Genomic DNA, 23,507 nt, shown 5'->3' with positions numbered 1-23,507 from the left:
TAAATATTAGCTATTATTGTTATTATTGTTGCTGTTGTTGTTGTTGTTGTTACTACTACAAAGAGTGATGACCTAAGAGTCAGCAAGGATTAGATTCAAGTCTGATCTATGACACTGATTAGTTGTAAGACCACAAACAAATCATTAAACCTTTCTGCGTCTCAGGTAATTCTCTAAGACTTAACTAATAAACTACAGAGCAGCTGGGACCTGCAATAGAACAGTGGAAGGTGTTCTCACACCTACAAAATCACAGATCATTAATGTATTACGAAATCTAAAGTAAGCACCTAATTTGGATTTACCGTGATTATACCAGGTCTCAGCTTACCACATAGCATCAAATTGTTAGGTAACACTTTTTACAATAATTAGTACACTTTAAGTCTAAGGATTTAAAGGTCCATGTGGTTGCCTTCCTCGCATGCTTTAGGGAGTTTATATTAGATAAAAAAAATATGAGTATAATCAAAATTATTCCAAGCCCCCAGTTAGGAAAATTCCTAACATTCAGGCAGTTTAGCTTTGTCTTAACTTACATTTATATTAATCTCCAGTTAAACCCTGGCCTCTTTGTGGTTCTGGCAAAATTTAGCTTACCAGAAATGTTTGGGTAAATAAGCAGCATAGTATATTACAGTGTCTGCTAGTGGACTGATGTGAGAAGTAGCACAAAGAACAGATCACTTCTCAGAATGTCTCTTAGTCCTTGAAGAGGTGAGTACAGATGGCAGCAATGCCTCTAAGCCTGATGGGCCTCAATCCAATCTCCTTTCTCCTTTGTGCTATTGCTGGGCTACTGGTCCAAGACCAGCTCTGGATGTATCCATTCTTTCCTTTCCAGGGCTGGACCCTGAATGTCTCTCCTCCAACATGTTCAAATCTTGTGGGTTCTAACTAGTTTTCTATTTTTTGAGGACCCACAAGGCATGTCCAATTTTCTTTAGCTAATGGAACTTCCTGTTGTCACTACCATTCATCCAAAGATTTTTCAGCCCTTAATCTAAAGTCTTTGGCTGAAACTTGCTCTCTATTCAAAACTGAATGCATCACCTTCCCTTAAAACCTGCTTCTCTTCCTGATCAATTTCCTTTGAGGGCACAATCATTCTCCCAGATTTGCTGTTCAAGCATCCATTTCTTTGTGACCCCATGGACCAGAGCACACAGGGTCCTTCTGTCCTCCACTATCTCTCAAAGTCTGTTCAAGTTCATATTCATTGTTTCCATGACATTGTCTATCCATCTCATCCTCTGCCATCCCCTATTCCTTCTGCCTTCAATCTTTTCCAGCATCAGGGTCTTTTCCAAGGAATCCTGCCTTCTCATCACATGGCCAAAATATTTAAGCTTCTCCCAGTTACTCAGGATCAAAACCCTGAAGTGATTCTTGACTCTTTTCTCTCCCTTACCTACCATATTCAAAAAGTTGCCAAGTCCTGCAAATTCTAATAGCTCTACATCTCTCCACTCACACCTCCATATCCTACTTCAGGTCTTTATCATTTCTAGACTAAACTATTGGAATAGTTTCTAACCTGATCCCTCTGCTTCTAATCTCTCTCTTCACCTATCTATCCTTCATATAGTTGCTAAAATAATCTTTTTTTTATATTTATGTATTTTATTATTTTTTCTTTTAAATTTCCACAAGATTTTGAGTTACAAATTTTCTCCCCATCTTTCCCCTACCCACCACCCCAAAACAGCAATCTCACTGTATACCCCTTCCCCCAATCTGCTCTCTCCTATATCCTGCCCCATCCTCCCTCCGACTTTCCAGTAGGGCAAGATGGATCTCCATACCCCACTGCTTGTATATTTTATTTCCCAGTTGCATGTAAAAATAAAAATAATAATAATATTCTTTAAACATTTAATTTTAAAACTTTGAATTCCAGATTCTTTCCTTTCCTCCCTTGTCACTCAACCTTACTGGGAAGATAAGGAATTCAATATAGGTTGTACATGTGTAGTTACGCAAAACATTTCAATAATAAATATATTGTGAAAGACTGACTATATTTCCCTCCATCCTATCCTGACCCCCACTTGTTCTATTCTCTTTGACCCTGTCCCTTTTCAAAAGTGTGTGCTTCTAACTACCCTCCCCCCCAACCTGCCCTCCCCTACATCATTCCCCCTCTCATCCCCTTCCCCCCTAGTCTCCTGTAGGGCAAGATACCCTATTTAGTGTGTATGTCATTCCCTCCCTAAGCCAAATTCAATGAGAGTAAGGTTGACCCACTCCCTTTTGCCTTCCTGTTCTTCCCCTCCATTGTAACAGTTATCCCTTGCCTCTTCTATATGAGATAATTTACCCCATTCTGTCTCTCCCCATCTCCTCTCATTATATTCCTCTCTCACCTCTCAATTTCACCTTTTAAATATCATCCCTTCCTACTAAATTGATCCTGTGCCCTCTATGTATACCTGTACACATATATACACACACTCACATATATATTCATATGCACATATACATATACATATATACATTTATATTCCCTTCAACTATCCTCATGCCGAGAAAAGTTTCATAAGTTACAATTATCGTCTTTCCATGTAGGCATGTAAATAGTTCAACTTTGATAAGTTTCTTATGATTTCTTTTCCTTGTTTACCTTCTCATGCTTCTCTTACTTCTTGTATTTGAATGTCAAATTTTCTATTTGACTCTGGTTTTTTCATCAAGAATGCTTCAAAGTCGTCTATTTCATTGAATTACCATATTTTCCCCTGAAACATTATACTCAGTTTTTCTGGGTAGGTGATTCTTGGTTTTAATCCTAGCTCCTTTATCTCCAGAATATCATATTCCAAGCCCTTTGATCCCTTAACGTAGAAGCTGCTAGATCCTGTCTTATCCTGATTGTATTTCCACAATATTCTAATTGTTTCTTCTTAGCTGCTTGTAATATTTTCTCCTTGATCTGGAAACTCCAGAACCAGGCTATAATATTCCTAAGAGTTTTCTTTTTGGGATCTTTTTCAAGAGGTGATGGGTGAATTCTTTCAATTTCTATTTTGCCCTCTGGTTCTAAAATATCAGGGAAATTTTCTTTCCTTTATTTTTCTTGCTTTTTGGAGGGGGGAAGGCAGGGCAATTGGGGTTAAGTGACTTGCCCAAAGTCACATGGCTAGTAAGTGTTAAGTGTCTGAGGTCACATTTGAACTCAGGTCCTCCTGACTCCAGGGCCGGTGCTTTATTCACTGTGCCACCTAGCCGCCCCTAGGGTAATTTTCCTTGAGAATTTCTTGAAGGATGATTTCTAGGTTCTTTTTTTGATCATGGTTTTCAGGTAGTCCAATAATTTTAAAATTATCTCTCCTGGATCTATTTTCCAGATCAGTGGTTTTCCAATGAGATATTTCACATCACCTTCTATTTTTTCATTTGTTTGGATCTGTTTAATAGTATCTTGATTTCTCATAAAGTCATTAGCTTCCATTTACTCCGATCTAATTCTGAAGGAATGATTCTCTTCAGTGAGCTTTTGAAATTCTTTTTCCATCTGACAAATTTGACTTTTTAAGGCATTCTTCTCCTATATATTATTCTCCTCATTGGCTTTTTGGGCCATTTTTGCCATTTGAGTTTATTTATTTTTTATTTTTTTTGCTTTTTGGAGGGCAGTTGGGGTTAAGTGATTTGCCCAAGGTCACACGGCTAGTTTGTGTGTGTGTGTGTGTGTGTGTGTGTGTGTGTGTGTGTGTGTGTGTGTGTGTTAAGTGTCTGAGGCCAGATCCAAACTCAGGTCTTCCTGACTCCAGGGCTGGTACTCTATTCACTGCACCACCTAGCTGCCCCACATCTATTTTTTTAAGGCATTATTTTCTTCAGTCAGGTTGTTCACTGTATTTTCATGATTTTCTTGAATCATTCTCATTTCTCTTCCCAAATTTTCCTCCACTTCTCTTACTTGATTTTCAAAATCCTTCTTGAGCTCCTTCCTGGCCTGGAACCAATTCATATTTTTCTTTGAAGCTTTTGGTGCAGAAGTTTTGACTTCCTTGTCTTCCTCCCATTCCATGCTTTTATCCTTTTTGTCCCCCAAAAGGAATCTAAAGTTGGATTGCTGTGCTTGCTTTGCTTGCTCATGTTGCCACTCAATTACTTGACTTTTGAGCTTTTGCCACAGTAGAACTCTGCTTCCAGAGGGGAGAGCTTTGTCCCAAATCACTGAGGTTTTCGCAGCTGTTGGGAGCTATTAGGTGGGTGCTGTCTCTACAGCTCCCACACGCTCTGGCTCACTGGTCACACACCTCAGGACCACCACCCAAGACTGTGGTCCAGATCCAGGCAGATTAAAGCAAGAGTGATTACCCTCTGGTCACTTGGCCACCCTACGATCTATAGGCTGGGAGCTCTGAAGCAACTACGTGAAGGAGGCTGCATGGTCATGGCACCTCTGCCACTTCTCGCTCCTGGGGCAAAGGCCAGACCATGCCTCTGTTCCCCCCAGTTCCAACAGAGTTCTACGCTGACCTTCTACTTTGTCTTTGGCATTTATGGGTTGATATTTTTGGAAACCACCACAGCTGCTGGTGATCCACTCTCCTGAGGTCCACTGCAGCCACTGGTCGGGGCTACCCTGGGGCTAAAACCATGGGCTAACTCGGGGCTGGGCTTGGCTCCCAGCAGGCTGTGATGGACCCTTCCTGCTAGCCTGCTGGGCTGCCTTCAGCAGGAGATTTGTTTCTCTCTGTCACTTTGTGGGTTCTGTAGCTCTCAAATTTGTTTAGAGTCATATTTTATGGGTATTTGAAGTGGTTATGGGAGGAGCTCATGGAGTTTTCCTGCTTCTATGCCACCATCTTGGCTCCATTCCCCCAAATAATCAATACTATGTTTGAGATCTAACCAATCTAACCATACCTGTACACTAAAACCTTTAGCCCCTTACTACCTACAGGATATATAAATATCTTAGTCTGACAATTAAGACTCTCTAAAATCTGGCTCCAATCTGCCAATCCTACCTTAGTACCCATTTGTCTACCATATAGCCAAATTCTCCTACAGCTATTTCTTTTTTTTTTATTAATTCTTTAATTTATTAATTTGTTTGTTTCCTTTTAGTTTACAGGATTCAATTCCACAATTCCTTGAATTTCACATTTTGTCCCCCTCCCTCCCCCCCCATGGCATCTTATAATCAAGTATAGGATCTGTAGATACTTTCACATTATACAATGGTCAGGTTATAAGGATGGATTGTACCAGCTGGGATGAAAAATGGTATAGAGGACATAAAATCAAATAAGAGAATGAAAAAGATCAGGTATTTTGAATCCTGCCCTCCTCTACCTCTCTGAAGGTTCTCCTCTATGCCTACAATGAAACTTTCTTCTCATATTTCTTTAATGAAATTATTCTTTTCCATCCCTTCCAGGAGTGATTCCTTCTTTGGGACTTCACCTCAACCCCTCAGATAGGAACGCTTTGAACTGGAAATTATTCCACCAGTAGACTGGTTTACTGGTTGACTGATTGCCATTTTTATGCATGGGGCTAGGATTGTGATTGATTTTTTTTCCTTCCATTCACATTTCCTACATTTGCCTTCATCCAAAGTTCAAAACTCTGTAATACTTTCAAACTGATTCAAGGCTTATTCACATCTAGTTTATACTTTTTGATTGCTTGATTTAATCTTTATGTCTGAGGCTTCTGTGAATACATTCTGTTGAGTAGGTCATTCAATATTTTATTACTGTCCTTACCTGAGCAACTTGTTCACGGTAAATAAAAACCTGAACAAATAGAAAAGAATTTTGCTTTATGTACATGTTTCTTCCATTAGAAGGTAATCCCCTTGAAAACAAGGACTATTTTCATTTTGTCTTTGTGTCTCTAACAATTAGCATAATGTCCTGAAAATAATAAGTTATTAATAAATGCTGTTTGATTACACACACACACACACACACACACACCTTTTATGGAGTATTTGACTTTTTAAAAGTTTGGTGAGTTAACATCTCGGCTTTTTCTTATATGGAAGCCCTATTATTTTCCTCCTTCTAGTTATGTACTTCTAAGCTCCGTGGTATTTTGTATTTCCAGGTGACAATAGCTTTTGGTAAAGACTGAAGTTAAACAAACAAAAAGGTATTGAGTCTCTACCTATTTGGCACCATCAACTATCAACTTTCCTTCATTACCTAAAAAGGTAAAATTTTTTCTTTTATTTCTTGTTTCTTTTATACAGTTTCCTCACTCTGTACCCCCTATGTCTTCTGTCACTTGACTCATTTCCTGTTTTGACTTTTCTGATCTTATCCCTCCCCTATAAGACCTCATAACCATGCTAACTTATTCTCTTTTTTAAGGGATCTGACCTAAGTTCCAATTGCGGTGTGGTTTTTTTTCCTAGTTGTTTCAGTTCCTTATAAAATCTGTTTTAAAAGTTGTTATCCCCTACAATTCCCATCTTTCTTCCTACGTCCTCAGTATTGATTTATTGAGGAACAGACAGTCTCCTGGTTTGTTCTATTTGGGGGCAGCAGACATGGTTGACATGGCTTTAGGGCAAATTTTGTTAGCTACCTAGTTAGGATTCATATAGCACTTTGAGATTTGCATAGCACTTAACAAATTTTATATCATTTGATTATCACAATGATCCTGAAAGGGAGGTGTCATTATTATCCAAGTTTTATAGATGAGGAAACTGAGGCAGGCAGTGGTTGACTTGTCCACAGTTACTCAGATAGTAACTGTCTGAGGCGGGACTTAAATTCAGGTCTTCCTAACTACAGGTTCAGCACTGTATCCACTGTGCCACCAGCTGCCTCATTTCAGTCACTTACTATTGGTATGACTGTGGACAAACCTCTTAACTTCTTTGTTTCTCATTTTCTTCATCATAAGATTATAGACTTCAGAAATGGAAGGGCCTTTACAGATCATTAGGTTCAACTCCCTCATTTTACATATGAAGAAATTGAGGCCCAAAACTTTAAGTGAATTGACAAAGGTCACAAGTATGAAGTAGCAGAACTAAGATTCTAACCAGAGTTCCTGACAACAAATCGATATGGATTATAATACCTGGACTAACCTACTTCACAGAGGTGTTTGTGTGGTTCAAATAAACATAATATGTAAAGCACTCTGAAAATTATGAAATGATATATAAATGTCAGTTATCAATAAATCCAAGGGATTTAGGGAAGACATTAGGAAAAAAAAATCTTCTGACTGCAATGGCTGTGAAAGGGGCATGATTTCAGAAAGAATATTATGGTCTCAAAAAATGGTTTTCAAAAGAGAGGGAGATTTTGGGGGGAAGGTATGAATACTGTCTTGTTTCAAAGCAAAAGGATAACTCAATCAATCAACAAATATTTATTCTATATGCTAAACACAGCACTAGGCGCTGGAGATATAAAGAATGAAAAATTTCTACTCTCAAGTAACTTACATTTTAATGGAGAAGACAACAAGTACATATGTAAGTATATACAGAATATCCAAAGAATAAATACAAATAAGCACAAAGTAGTTAGGGAGAGAGTCCTAACAATTGTGAGGATCAGGAAAGACTACACTTCTGGTACTTTGACTGCATGTTGAAGGAATAGAAAGATTAAAAGGTTGAGGACATTGCAGACATGGGGGCATGGTCACTGGCCAGGGACAGAGATAAAATATGGAGTGGCATGTCTAAGGAATAGAAGAAAGGCCAAGCTAGACAGATCACAAAGTTTAGGAGGAAAATATTATACCACAAGCCTGGAAAGAGAGACTGGAGATAAGGCTATGAAGGATTTTAAAAGTTAAATGGAGGAATTTATATTTTATGCTAGAAGCAATATCTGCATTTGTGGGAAATTCCATTGATAATATTTGTATGGGTTGAGCTATAGTGGGACTGACTTGAGGTATAGAAGAACAATGTGGAGGTCTTTGCCATAATGTAGGCCAGAGGTGAGGACGGCCTAAACTAAGATGATAGCTATATGAGTAGAAAGAAGAGATCAGATGTCAGTGATGGTGTGGAGGAAGAAACGAATTGCAAGGTTTGGCAACTGATTAGATGTATTGAGTGAGGAAGACTGAGGAGTTCAGGATAACACCAAGTTTAGGAACCTGGGAGACTAGAAAACCCATGGCACTTTCAATAGAAATCAGAATATTTGGAAAAGTAGTGGGTTTGGAGGAGAAAGAAAATGAGTTCTGTTTTGGACATGATGAATTTGAGATGTCTTTTGGGCATCCAGATTGAAATGTACAATAGGGAATTGGTGTTGCAGCTCAAAGGAGAGGCTGGGATTGGATAGACAAATCTGTAAGTCATCTGCCTAGAGATAATAATTAAAGCCATGGAAGTTGCTGAGGTCACTAAGAGTGACAAGGTTGAGCAGGGGTTTTTGATCTGTAGTCCATGGATTTCAGGGGGGTTTTGAACTTGAGTAGGAAAAAGTCACCTTTATTTCAATATAATTGGCTTCCTTTGTAATCTTATATATTTTATTTTATGCATGAAAAAAACATTCTGAAAGGGGGTCCATAAGCTGCCAAAAGGTCCATGACACAAAAAAGGTTAAGAATCTGGTATAAAAAGAAAAAAAAGGCCAAGACAGGGCCCTGGGAAGCTCTTACAGTTGGAAGGCATGATATGGATCATAAGCCAGCAAAGGAGAGCAAAGAGAGGTTACATAGGAAAAGAACCAGGAGAGTAAAGTGCCAAAAAAACTCAGAAAGATCACCCCAAAGGGGATACTCACAATTAAAATGAAGGAGAGAAGTTGAAAAAGATGAGAAGTGGGAAAGATAATCAGTTCTGGCAATTAAGAAATTTTAACTTTGGAGAGAGCAATTTCAGTTGGGGGAAAAGTTGGAAGTCTGACTGCAGAAAGTTGAGTCAAAGGATAGGAAATAAAGGCAATGAACAGCATTTTCTAGGAGTTTGGCTAAGAAAGGGAGTAGAGACATCCGATAATAGCTTGAGGTTGAGGTGATAGCAAGGTCTAATGAAGGTTTTTTTTAAGAATGAAGGAAACAGATATGTTTGAAGGTAGCAGGAAAGGAACCAATATACTTGGGACAGTTTGAGGATTAGGGAAAGAATGAGAATATGATTAAGGTTGCATTCTGCTGCAGAAAATGGAAGGGGATGGGATCAAGGACATACAGGAGAAAGAAAGAAATAGCATTTTTAATCACTTACTATGTACTATGCAGCATACTAAGAATTTTACAAATATCTGTGATAGTAATGGAATGTGGAGATTCCCCTGTATTGGGCTTGGTTTTCAAATTGATTGTATTAAAACCCAGAGCTTGTTAATCCCACCTGTGGGATGGACTTTTTGATGTGAAAAGAAAGTCCTGACTGGGAGGAGCTGGTGACGTAGATTTGGAGAGACACTAGAGAGAGGCGGAAGATCTTTTTTGGAAGCAGCACCTCGTGGAGAGAGACTAAGAGAATTGCTGGTGGCCGCTTTGAATTGCCCTGGACTTTTGAGACCTGTCCCCTGAGCTGCCAAGGACTGAGGAGACATGGCTGTTTTGCTGGTACTTTGTCTGTCTGTTTTGATGTTATTTTGCCAGATTTGTCCACTGGTGAAAGACTGTCCTGTTGAAGAAGTCCTGGAACCTGGCATTTGGTTAAGAAGGCCTGAGACTGTCCTGCAGACAGAGAGTGAATACTGTCCACTGGTGAGGGACAGTACTGTTGTTGCAGGGGTCTGGAGACTGTCCGGCAGACAGAATGAATACTGTCCACTGGTGAAGGACAGTGCTGTTGTTGCAGGGGTCTGGGAGCCTTTCTGTTGGTTCAGAAGCCCTGAAGAAGGATTTTCTTGTTGTATGTTTACAGAAATCCTGGGAGAGGGCTTTGCTAATGTGTTCAGGGGTTCTAGGACTGTTCTACAGACAGAGGATGAATTCATGAAGGGACTGGCAATGTATCTTGTGGCCTTGCTAAGCCTTGTCTCCCCAGGAACTAAGATTGCTGAGAACTTGCCTCGTGTCAAGATGAAGAAAAGACCTCCATTTGGGTATTAAGTGCTATGTTTAAACTTGATGTAACTCTGGGGTAGATTCAATTGTGATCCAGGGGTGGGGAACTTTTGACCTTATATTTGGAAACTAATCTACATTTGAGAAGAGGGGCTTTGTGGTGAACTTAATTAAGGTATAGCCTAGTGGTGGAGAAGTATTTAGAACAGAGACTTTGTAATTGATTGAATGACTGGAAGGTCCTGGGGTGGGGTAGTACTTGGAGATTATTTAATCATACTTAGTAAATACTGTATTTTGAATGATGTCATGTTTTGATCTTCTCTGTTCTGGGTTTGTTACTGAATAAAATAGAGAGCACCTATGCTGGTATTTTGAACCTGGGAAGTTGCCTTCTTTTGGCATTACATTACAATATCTCATTGGAGGGTAGGTGCTATTATTATCATCCCCATTTTTACAGTTGAAGAACCTGAGGCAAACAGAGGGTCATACATCTAATAAGTATCTGAGGCTAAATTTGAACTTGGGTCTTCCAGGCTTCAAGTCCAGTGCTGTATCTGCTGCACCTTCTACAGGGAAGAATTGGCCTCGGTATGAAGAGCAAAGATAAGATGATCTATCAAGGTACCTTGAACTTAAAATATGCAATAACTGGATGATTATTTTGGTACTTATGTTTAAAAAACTATGAATTGAAATACTTTTCAAAATGTGATTTTACTGATCAATATTTTCATTTGGATTGCTATCAAGTAAATTCTTATTAGGTAACTCATCTATAAAAAGAAAATACCTTAGATGACTTCGAAGTCTTGCTCTGATTCTGAAATTCTGATTTCATAAACTGACAGACCTCAGTAGTGCTGATTTTCTCAAGACAACACATAAAAAAAAAACTTTCACGGGTATAAACACTGAAAAATTCTCCTCTCCCAAAGAAGGCAAACTACAGGTAAGGAAGGCACTTCCAAAGTCTTTATCTCCAACTCCAGCCTTACTGTTTGAATTCCAATTATTGAATTTCAGTAGCTAATACATTCTAAGCTCTCTCTCACAGTGAATGGTAAGATTTTCTTATGCAGTTCTTTTATAGCTATGAAATCTTTATTACAGCCTGAGTAGGGCTAGAACTATGTACCAGCAATGCAAACTTTTTAAAGTGACAATTTCCCACAGACCTTGAAATAAATAATGCCAATAATGTCTGACTGTTGGAAAAGATGTTTAGTACTTAGAGGGCAGGGAACATGAATTTATTGAGTCTCTACTAAGTGCCAGGCACTATGCTAAGTACTTTGCAAATATTGTTTCATTTGAGATAATGGCTTAGTACAGTAGATATGTGGTAGCACTATATAAACTCCAGATGACTTTCAGAGTTCAAAAGACTGCTTCTGTGACTGCAGGTATTATACATGAAGACCCAGCTTTAACAATGTCCTACATAAAATGTTCAGAAGAACTTAGTACACTAAAAAAAAGTTTATAAACACTTCTTCCACTAGAGCAATTTTAAAAATTTATTTTATTAAGCTGAAGAAAAGATGCCATCCTACAATGACAGCAGGAATTAACTGACCCAGGAGCTATTCATATCAATGAAATCACAGGTCCATTTGCTATATCCCTGAAGTTATCTTTTCAAATCTTTATCTTTTCCTTACTATAGCTTCCAGTGAGCCTCCTCCTCTTAAAAAGATTGAAAAAGAAGTAAAAAGCAGTTCAGCAAAAACAATTAGCACATCAACCATGCCTGACAACATATGCCATATTCTACAGCCCAATTCCCCCACTTCTGCAAAAAAGGGGAAGAAGTGTACCTTCTCAATTCTTCTTCATGACCAGCTTTGATCATTATAATTAGCACTCAGTTTTGGTTTGGTTTTTCTTTTTTTTTGGGGGGGGGCGTTGTCATTCTATTTACAATACTGTAGAAACTGAGTATATTGCTTTCCTTGTTCTTCTTACTTTACTCCGTATCAGCTCACCTAAGTCTTCTCATTCTTTTCAGAATTTTTAATGTTCATAATTTAATACAGTAAGATAACACTATATTCACATATTTCAATTTTAGTCATAGACTGGTCTATGGACATAGACTTTGCTTACAATTCTACTACCATAAAAAGTATTAAGCATTTATTGATATGCTAGATGTAAAATTAGAAAAGCCTAAATAGCTTGTAATAACTAAATATCCAACCTTCATTTAATGCAGGAATCCCCTTTAGAAAATTCTTCAGGTAGCCAACTAGTCTCTGAATAATTTATGTTAGGGAAATTACTACTTTTGAAAGGCAAACCATCCTATTACTTAACAGAATTGCTAAATTTTTAGAAAGTACTTTCGAAAATATCCCTTTGACCTAGTCCAGGGCAAAAGCATCACTTATGTCTGATGACTATAATACTGTTTCAACCCAAAACTTATTTTATACTATCACTTCTTTCTGATATTTTGTTCCTTTGTGACAAAGTGACTTGAACAATGTCTTGTTATGTATTTTTTTAATTGACTAATTATAAAATCTTCAAACATTTAAAAATCTTTCAACTGTGTCACTTTGCCTTCTGCTCCTTCTCTGAGTAAAACTGAGAAACTCAGTTAACAAAGAGTGAATCCACCCATGACAATGTTTAAGGTGTGAAAGTAGAAATGTAGAACATTCTGGAATCACTTTTGCTTTGGGGAGATGAGTAGCTGTTGATTACTATGATAGAATCAATTTAGAATTATCTGTTTTGCATAATGAGTCTCTAGTTTTCATCTTTTAAATGTAATTTCTACATGGTGTAGTTATGTAGCTGCTGTTCTTACTATACAGTTTTGGTCTGCAGTCGAATGAACTGTCTAACAAAGGTAGGTTCATTACTTGGAGCTTGTGAACTATATAAATAAATACAGGCCCACAAAGTACCTTGGAACCTGGGAAAGTAGTCACATGTAACATGCCCTCCAGGCTAACTTCCTAACTTGGTACTCACAAGTTGGTAGGTTGGGTCCTCAAGGGATTGAATCTATGGGCCTGTTCATAAGCCCCAACCAATAAACCTACCTTTGCTCAACTGCAAACCAAAAATGTATAGTAAGAACAGTAGCTACATAGTACTTTCCCCATAAATCTGAGATGCTTCCTTCCACAAATTCATACAGTATCAGTGGGAAAAGTAAACACCAACTTAGAGTACACTAGAAGTAGGGGATACGTGTGGCAAAGGCATCTCAAACCTCTGATACCTCAGAGCCCCAAAATCCTCTTCTCTTGTCCTCATGCTGCTTGCCACTGAGTACAGCATCTCTGCTGGACTAGTACACAACAGGTACACAATAAAAACAACTAGAATCCCTAGGAATGCCCTTCTCTGAAGCTTGACTCATGATTACCAGAGCTAGCACTCAAATCCAATTGACTCTAATCTCTATTACCGTAAGTCATGCTCACTGAAGCTGTTTCAGGCTTGAATGCTGCCTCTCTGCATCTCTCTAGAGGGATACATGTCTCTTACCATGTTTCCCCCGATAATAAGACCTATCCCGAAAATAATAAGCCCTCCCCTTACTGTGTAAGATTCCTCTAAAATAAGCCCTCCCCCGAAAATAAGCCCTATTGAGATAGCTATTGTAGTGAAGGTGATCCCCTGCGCTACATGCTACATTACGGTACCCTCTGTATGCACCATCCCCCCCATCCCCCCCATCCCCCCCTCCCCCCGTGAAACGCACGCTGCGCTCCGAGCTGCATCCAATCAGAGCTGCAGCAGTGAGCGCGTCATCCTGTTCTTCCCCAGTGATTTGCTTATTGAATAAAGGTACATTTTTTGTTCACATTTACCTGTTTATTAAAATTGCTGTCAATGTTCATTAAAATAAGCCCTCCCCTGAAAATAAGCCCTCTGGTGTTTTTCTGTCCAAAAAAATTAATAAGACAGTGTCTTATTATCAGGGAAACACGGTACTGACTTAAGCTTCAGCAAGGTATCACAGCTTACAAGCAATGGAAGGATGTAGAGAGGGGAAGAGAAATAAATCCCCCCCCCCCCCCCCCCCCCACACACACATTCTAGTAGAGGCACAAGGGTCACACTCCACGAAATTGCTCCTTGCCTCAAAATCTTTCACTATTCTACCATTTCCAGGGTTTGGTCAGCTATGGCCAAGCTGCCCTTCCAATGCAATACAGACCTACACTTCTTAAAGGGATTAACAGGGCATGCATAGAGGAGTCTATGTACTTCATTAATATGTTCATTTCCATTACTGGTATTATCTGGCTCATATTTTAATTATGTTGACTGAGTTGGAAGGGGGTAGCAAAATACCCCCACTGTAGACCATAACTTTATAAACTTTAAACATTGCCATTTATATACCTGTTATAAATATTTGTCAAACCAACTTAATTTGTTAAATTTAAAATAAAAAAACAACATCTGGGGCATTTTTCACTTTCAAAAGATTGTTTCTAAATTTGAATGGGAGTTCTATTTAAGGAAGCATATTATTCATTGATTCATGGCTGTGAAAGTTTATAAATTATATTAAGATGTATTTTCAAATGTGAGGAATGTTTTTCAACCCCCAAAAAAGCTTTAAAATTAACCATAGTCAGAGAAAATGAGATTTGGCTAGTCCCATTTAAATAAATGCTTCTGAATCCTCATTTTATGAAGTATTACTTTTTTGAATTACATTGAAAATGTAATTCAAAAACTTGTCAGGTTAATAAGGTATTTTGTTTGCAATTTTAAAATTTTAGCAAAAAGCCTGCTCTAGAGAGAAATGAAATGCTACCAGTTTTAAGTGATTGGCAAACAATTTAGTTCATTACACCAAAAAAAATCATTAATATATTACTAGAAAGAGAAGCTACCTACCAACAGTACAAACAAAACTCACTTTAAGAACTACATTTTAAAATGTGACAGAGTGACTTGGTTCTATGTGTGTGTGCAAATGAGCATATTCTACTAGGCCAAAAATTGCTACTGGCACAAAATTTATCTTCCAAAAGGTTAGCTCAATAGATACTTCTAAAATATATTCCTTTTCCATTACTTACTCAATTATCAGTGAACCACAGGTTAAATTCAGCCACACACAAATAGTGTTAAAATTGCTCCAGATTGATTTTCCATTACCCATTCTGTTATTAACAATTAACTTAAAACTAAAAGGGTTAAGGCCTGATCATACATAGATTTATAGCTTGAAGGGACACTGAGTCATCTAATGCAACTGGATCATTTTATAGATAAGAAAAATGAGGCCCTTGGAGGTTAAGTGACTTATCCAAGGTCATACAGGTTATAAGTAGTAGAGGTGAAATCTGAACCCAGATTAGATGGTTCCATATCCAGCATTCCTCCCATTATAGCACACTGACTCCAGTGATAGACTTGCCATTTCCATAGCAAGTTAGTGGGAAAACTGGAACTAGACTCAAGTCCTAGTCCAGTGTTTCTTCCATTGTACAATGCTGCTTCCCATTTGAAATATAAATTGCCTGAGGTCCAATTATCTGAGTTATAAAACAAAGAAAAGGAAGGGTTCATGGCAAACATACAATCTCCCAAGAGGGAGGAGGTGGTAGAGGAGATATCGATTCATACAGTTTTTATTGTTGGTCACTGTGTAACGCCTAAAAGACCCAGGACAACTTGACTCAAGAAAGAAGAGTAACCAAGAGTTATGACAGCCTAATATTCTAATTTAAATAAAAGGACAGTTATCTAAGGTAATATTCCTGGAGAAAAGATGGTGGGACAATCTATGATTCCTGTCTGAAATGTAAATGAGGTAAAAATCTGAGATTTCAGTATGAAATATAAATATACCTCCTAGAGTCCCATGTGCTCCAAGAGTAGTGCCTATAGAAGGAGAGTAAATTTTTCTTTTGGAAAGAAAGAGATAAATTTTAAGATTAATAGCCCTGGGAAGAGAAAAAGACTTCTATCAGGATGGACTACCAGGTCAAGAAACCAAAACATAAATCAGCAAAAGGGAGGAAAATCAATGAAAGATCCAACCTAGTTCCATTTATATTTCCATAAAGGTCATGACTCTATATATAGTTGTAGATTTCTTTGAAGTCTACTGATTTAGTTAGTAATATTCCTTTCTCTTCTTATAGTAAAAAATCATTAGGATAGTTACGTTAGGGTTGTAGAGAGTGGGGGGAAGATGAAAATTTATATCCTATTCCAAACAGAGTCATGAATAAGAGGAACTAAGGTAAAAAACAGATGTATCAAGTGAGGCAAATATATGTGTGGAAAATAAACAGACATGATGGGAGGCCAGCCCAGGAACTGTTAAGAATCTTCTAGGCTTTAAACACTAGCAGGAAGCCACTGAAACTGTTTCAGTGACTAAAAAGATAATAAACTACCACAAATAATTGTGAAATGAAGTGTACTGGTTAATTGAAGAGTCCCACTATTTGACGTAACCATACAAAAGTATTACAGATTTTCAAAGAATTAGGTGATAATATGTACTTAACATTAGTTATCTCAAACGTAACGTCATTTTTAATGATTCAGATGGAACTAAATTACTTGAAATACCTCAAGTATTTATAACTTTTATACAATGTTTTAAGTCAAAGATATGGGAAGTAGACTGAAGCTTTACTAATCTATGACATTTTTAAAGTTGCTTGTTTGGCTATCTCTCTACCAACTTTATTTTCTACTTTTCACGTTACAAAAAAGAGTGTGAAGGTCAAAATACAATGTCACAAAACTCGGGGGGGGGGAGTTGAAACTACAGATTATTTAGTCCAATTCTCTCATTTTACAGGTGAGGAAACTGAGACCAAGAATATTTATGTGAGGGGCAACTAAGTGGAACAGTGAATAGAGCATCGGCCCTAGAGTCAGGAGGACCTGAGTTAAAATCGGGCCTGACACAACACAAAAAACTGGCTATGTGACTTTGGGCAAGTCACTTTACCCTAATTGCCCTACCTTCCCCCTCCAAAAAAAAAAAAAGAATATTTAAGTGGCTCTTCAGCATTGGATTTAGAGTTAAAAGGAACTGAGTTCAAATTCTGACTCTGTGCTATTCCCCAGTTGATAAATGGTCAAAGTACATGAACAGGCAGTTTCCAGAGGAAGAAACCAGAGCTATCAATAGCTATATGAAAAAATTCTAAATCACTAATAGAGGAATGCAAATTAAAACATCTTTGAGGTACCACCTCACACCCACTAGTTTGGCTAAGACGACAGAAAAGAAAAACAAGAAATGTTGGAAGAGATGTGGAAAAATAGGTACACTGATGCACTACTGGTATAGCTGTGAACTAGTTCAACCATTCTAGAAAACAATGTGGAACTTTGCCCAAAAAGTTATTAAACTGTGCATATCTTTGACCAGCAGTACAAATTTAGGTCTGTATGCCAAAGAGATCAAAGAATGGGGGAAAGGACCCATATGTACAAAAATATTTATAGCAGTTCTTTTTTGTGAAAGAATTGGAAAGTGAGGAAATGCTCATCAATTGGAGAAATACTATTTGTACCTTAAGAAATGATGAAGAGGGTGGTTTCAGAAAAACCTAGGAAAACTTAAAATGAACTGATGCAAAATGAAGTCAGAACCCAAACAATTTACATACTAATAGCAATATTGTAAAGATAATCAATTATAAAAGACTAACTGATCCACACAAGGACCCACCACAATTTTGAAGTACTAATGATGAAAAATGCTATCTACCTTCAGATAGAGAATTGGTGGACTCAGACTGAAGCTTATTTTTTCTGCTTTTTTTGGGGGGGGGGACGGCTAATGTGAAAATTTGTTTTACATGACTTATCTGTAATGGTTTTTGTATTTTTTGACTTCTCAATGGTTGGAGGAGAGGAAAGAGAAAGGGGACGGAATTGGGGGGGGGGAGTTTAAAATTTTAAAAATTCTGACTTTGCTACTATGTATAACAAATCATGTTAACTCTTTGGGTCTTAGTTTCCTCATCTGTAAAATGATGGGGTTGGATGAGATGACCTCTGAGGTCCCTTTCAGCTCCAAAAATACAATCCCATGAGGCATTTCTATAAATAACTACTATTAACTGCTATCATAGTTCAGCTCAGTGATAGGTGATTTATAGTGATAACTAACTGTAAGAAAGTCATTACTCTCAAGCAGCCTATAATCTAGTTGGGAAGATAAATGTACACACATACAATGAGTATGCTATGCATATTGCAAACTCTGCCATATATTGCCAATGATTGAGATAATTATTAGTTTTCTATGAGCAATGTTACAGTTCCTTTCAATCTCCTTGTCAATTTTAACATATTTTGCTTTGTACTAAGTTCTCTGATGACAAAGGTACAACACATAGGCACAGTGCCTAACAAACAATTGTTGAAATGAATTTTGGTTATATAAGTGTGGGGTTGACTGAAAGATAATAAAAAATCATCCCTCTCCACTTAAAATAAATGACAGGATACTCAATCAATCAACTGTATGCTTTGGACTATGATGTCTTTGAATGCCATTGGATGAAATGAAATGTTACCACACAGGAAATCTGAGGAGTAGAGGTCTTCAATTCAGTCCTGGCCAGGCCTCCTCAAGTCTCCTGTTTTTGGTAGGAGAATCTTGAGAGCTTTGAAGGATCTGGAGAATTTTGAACTTTACATAGTCCCACTGTCACTGCAGTACAGCAGTAACTAGCACTGGTGTTTCCCAATGGGAACAAAGGACAGACTGAACATAAATTCACCATACTTAAAGGTAACTCCTTGAATATACCCTCCAAACAGGAGAAAAGAACTTCTAGCAACCAGAAGCTGTGAAGCCAACCCTTTGCCATATATGTTCCATAAGACTGTCTGCTTTTCCCTGGACTCTTTATGTACATATGTACTTACATAAGATTGTCACACACTTTTAGGGAGATGTTTTTACCAACTGTTCTTACCATACCACTTGTAAATATAATGAAAGCACCATGCTTGGTACATAGTAAGTATTTAATATGCTTGTTGACTGACTAAATGCCAGACATTTTTATATTCTGTATTTCATTCTTAGTACATTATGGAATCATGGAAGATTTTTGAGTCCCAGAATAACACATGGACAAATGTTTTTAAAAATCAACCTGAGGAGCAGCTAGGTAGCACGGTGTGGATACAACACTAGCCCTGAAGTCAGGAGTACCCGAGTTCAAATTCAACCTTACAGACATTTACTAGATGGGTGAATCTGGGCAAGTCACTTAAACCAGACTGGTGCTTCCCCTTACCCCCACCCTGGGCAAAAAAACAAAAAACAACTTGGGTGTGTGGAGGGTGAGAATAGGGAAACCAAATATGGTGAGAGGCAATGCATAAGTAGACTTGATAAGACCTGGCAACATATTGGATATGGGGAACGAAGACATGTGATCATCATCACAATAACTGCAAAACTGCAAACCTGGGGGCCTCCAAAGATGGTGGTAAGCTCCAAAGAAACAGGGAAGTCTAGGAGAAGAAAAGATTTGGGGGAAAGTATGAGTTGTTTTGTACATGGAGAATATGAGGTTCTTATCCAAATGATGTCCAGTAGGCAGATAGCAATACAGGGTTGGAGTTCAGTACTTCTGTGTACATACTAATTGAACTTCAATTGTGAGAACCTTAATGTATATGTCAGTGAATAAGTGCTACTGAGTATCCAATCCAATGGTTAGAACACTGTATTGGTAAAGAGGTTATTTTAACAGTTGGTAAGGCATGGTACTAATGAAGCTATAGTCAGCTTCAGTATATATTTGACCAGTTAGACTGAGTTCCTTGGCCAGAACCTGAATGCACTCTTAACCCCAGCTACAAGGTAAAGAACATTAGGTTATTACAAATCCAGGACTGAAAATATGAGAGCCTAAGATTCATGTACTAGGTAAAGCACATACTTGCTCTGAGGTGATGCTTTTACCTTGAGGATAATGAAGTCTGTCCTCAACAGTGCAAAAAAAAAATTCACTGCTGGTTCAGACCTCAGAGCTAAAAGACTTTGCTCAAACAGTACAGATAAGGAGTCTCCATCTAAGATGTAATCTATTACAAAGAAGTTCGTAGGTAAAAAGAAAAAAACATCTGACTCAAATTTGTAACAACGGGTTATCTATTACTCCTTCCTTTCCCTCACATCTCATTTACAAAGTTATTGAGTCAATCAATCAATAAACATTTATTAAATACTTTGTCCCAGACGTTGTGCTAAGTGCAGGGGATACAAAAAGAAGTAAATACAGTCCCTGCCCTCAAAGAGGTTACAATCTAATAGTGGATTTGTACGAATTCTACTTTTGTAACATCTATTACATCTGTCCTTTTCTATTCCCAGCTGTCACCTTCAGTTATAACTAGAGTGAGTGGGGGAAGAGAATCTTCCGATATACAGGGCACCCTTGTAGAGGGAAAAATCCTGAGAAATTATCTCCATGGGGAGAGGGTGAAAGACCCTGGAAACCCTGGCCCCGGTGTGTAGAGCCCACAGAACACCGAAAATAACTGCTGGAAAGGCCAAAGCCAGGAGGGAACAGAAGGGAACCCAGACTAAGTACCCTACACCATGTGGTAGGTTACTTCAGTACTAGTGACACTTGTCCATGTTCCCTTATGAGTCCACCCAACGTACTGGGTGTTATCATCTAGACTTGACACTGTATGGATACCAATGCTACATAGATCCAGGATATCCATTTCTTAGTTTAAAAGCTGTGACCCTAAGCTCCCCCTGTCCCTTTTATGACAGTTAGCCATTGTCACTACAGAAGTTGAAGGGGTCTCAAAGGACCAGGGGTCATTTTATATTTTAATTCCATGGATTATCATGGCCAAAGAATTCATCCTCAAAAAATAGCAGCCTATCCAGTGATGAGCTTCTCAATTGGAAAGACATAGTTTACTGCAGGTTCCATTGTCAAAGTTTTTGTAAAATGGAGGGACTCTTCAGAACTTGCAGAACCCAGAGGCACCATGCCATGATGAATATGGATTTTCAAAAGAGTAAGTTCCTATTTTAACAGTAATTGTTCATCTCAGTTGTTCCTACCTGACACAAACCTCTGCCTGTGTAATCCTTGGGCATGTTACTTGATCCCTCAGAACTCTAGGCACCTAAGACTATTAGGTGTATAAAAGGTGCCAATCTGCATTGGTAGAGTCTCCTCCCTCACCTGGGAATTTCCTAAGAAAATCATAGGTCTAGTATCTATATCTATAAAATTGAATATGAAAAACTAACATTTTAAGTAATTTAAATAACAAAATAGTTTAAGTAATGCTACAATTTAAAAGAGCTATAAAAATTATGTATAAGAGAGCAGAAAATTGAGATTTAGAATAAGTATTATCTCCATTTTAACACTGATAAAATGTAAGAATTAAAAATATAACAGAAAAAATTTTTTAAATGAAGTCTATTAACATATGCTATTTAAATGGATGGCAAGCTTATAACTAATGCTCACAGTATATTGCACAGGTCCACAAAACTCTCTTTAATAACATTTAAAATAAGGAAATATTCACCAAGTTCCATATGACAAGGTATTTATTTCATAAAATTGTATTTATACCAACTTCAGCTTATAAAAAGGGCAAAGAAAAGGAAATTATTATTTTCAACAGACCTAAACTAAAAGGAAATTCAGGCTTTATTAAGGACACAGAGAGGGGAAAGTAAACGATGGCCTTTCTTTATTAAAAACACAGAGAGGGGTAATTAAATGATGTTGCTTTTTTATTAACTTTCAGTAGAAACAAATACACTGAAGAAACAATTTACAAAGGATTCCATTTCATGATCATTTTAAGTGACAAAAGCACTTCTGGCTTCCACAGGAGTTTGACTTGTATAAAAAGCCCAGAATTGGATGCAAGCCTTTACAACTTAATTCTCAGTCACTCCTATTTTGCTACCCTGTAAGTTTTATTTACCAGTTGAGCTAGTCTGTTGAGTCAACTGAAACACAAATGACAGGAACTGTAATTCCCAGTACTAGCAAAATAGAGAAAATCTCAGAACAAATAAACTGTGCAAAGCACAAAACTTTCACTGAGTTTTGATAACAGCAGGACAACTATAGCAAATGCCATGAGCAGTCTTAAAAAGTCTCTATTCCCTCATAAAAGAACAAATAGTTAAGAAAATAATTTTAAGAAAAGGAAGGTTAACAACTATATTTGTGCTTATACTCTTAATAAATAAGGTTATCTTTCAAACTAATGAATACACTTTGAAAATTAATTCTACAAAGGGCAGAGAACAGCAACTTAAAATGTGACAAAGAATTATCTCTAATTGCCTATTAAATTAAGCCCATTTCATAAAATTTTAAGACTTTTTAAATGTAGAAAAGTGCTAACAATTTCTGAGTACCAACAAAATCTTGTGCTTTTTTATACATTCTTTGATTTCCCTAAGTTTGTTCTAGTGTTTATTTTAAAATAAATTAGTAATAAACATCTAGTTACAGAATCCAAAGGGAAGGAATTTTTTTTAATGCTTTATTATTTTTTTTCTAGAGACAAATTAGTTTTGCTCCTAAAAGACTACTAACCTATGAAGTAAAAAGAGGTGAAGAACTTCATAAAGTAGTGCTATATATCATATAGCAGGAATAGCATTTAAAAGTTTTCAGGGCAGTTGAATCCTCCAGGTTGCTGAAGTTCTCATTTTTGATGCTCAAGAAAAAAACCAAAGAGTGAACAAGGGTCAGTTTGATAACAATGGTTTTCAGAATTTTTGATCTCTTTCCAAAACTGTAATCAGGTAAACTCAATAAATTACATTACTGATGATTCATAAAATACAAGTATCTTTCCATACTTCTCCCTCTCATATCCCCCAAAGGAATCCACTCTCATTTTTGAGCATAGCAGTCTAAAGTAAAGGAGAAAATGTCCTTTGAAATGGCAGTTTCTCCAAGGTGTTTTTGAATTATGAAGTCAGAGGATGAGAAAGGAGTGATTTGTTCCAAGAGAGCTTGCTATCCTAAGGGGAAACCAGATATCCTACCAGGGCAGGTATGTCCATCGATCAATAAGCACTTATTAAGGACTTACTATGTTCTAAGAACTATGCTAAGGACTGAGAATACAAAGGTAATTAGGTGGTCCAGTGGATGTTGTTGGACTTAAGAGTTTGGAGTCAGAAAAACATGCATTCAAATTGTGACTGAAACACTTATTAGCTATGTGACCCTGGGCAAGTCACTTAACCTCTCTTGGTCTCAGTGAGGTTAAAAATAGTGCCTGTATCACAGGGCTGTTGTGGGATCAAAGGAAATAACAAGTACAAAGCTTTGAGAATCTAGAAGTGATTATTATTAAAGGCAAAACCAGTCCCAACCCTCAAGTAATTTACCTACAAATGAGGGAGACAAAATATACTTAAATAGGTAAATACAAGATACATACAGATAGAAAATAACCTTAAAGAGGGGAAGTCTCCAACAGCTGGTAGGGACTGGGAAAGGCCTCTGGCAGATAATTTGAGCAGTCTTGAAGAAAGCCAG

At 37.5% G+C, this 23,507-nt stretch overlaps 1 protein-coding gene and 1 long non-coding RNA gene across 4 annotated transcripts in view; both read left to right on the top strand.

The window, feature by feature from the left end:
- The window catches only part of LOC138177537 (uncharacterized), a 57,288-nt gene extending 43,748 nt beyond the window's left edge, over positions 1–13,540 (top strand). Inside the window, exons 2-6 of the long non-coding RNA XR_011172541.1 lie at positions 6,070–6,175; positions 7,376–7,459; positions 10,512–10,599; positions 10,729–10,927; positions 11,645–13,540. This is a non-coding gene — a long non-coding RNA (uncharacterized lncRNA). The remainder of the gene's footprint in view (positions 1–6,069; positions 6,176–7,375; positions 7,460–10,511; positions 10,600–10,728; positions 10,928–11,644) is intronic.
- The window catches only part of ATF3 (activating transcription factor 3), a 173,169-nt gene that overhangs the window by 63,418 nt on the left and 86,244 nt on the right, over positions 1–23,507 (top strand). The window lies entirely within an intron of this gene.

Source organism: Petaurus breviceps, unplaced genomic scaffold (assembly GCF_028583685.1).
Source record: "Petaurus breviceps papuanus isolate PSGF00001 unplaced genomic scaffold, PetGlider_PUasm1.0 90434, whole genome shotgun sequence".
Lineage (NCBI taxonomy): Eukaryota > Metazoa > Chordata > Mammalia > Diprotodontia > Petauridae > Petaurus > Petaurus breviceps.
The sequence above is the reverse complement of the archived record's forward strand: the minus strand, read 5'-3'. Positions and strand labels throughout refer to the sequence as shown.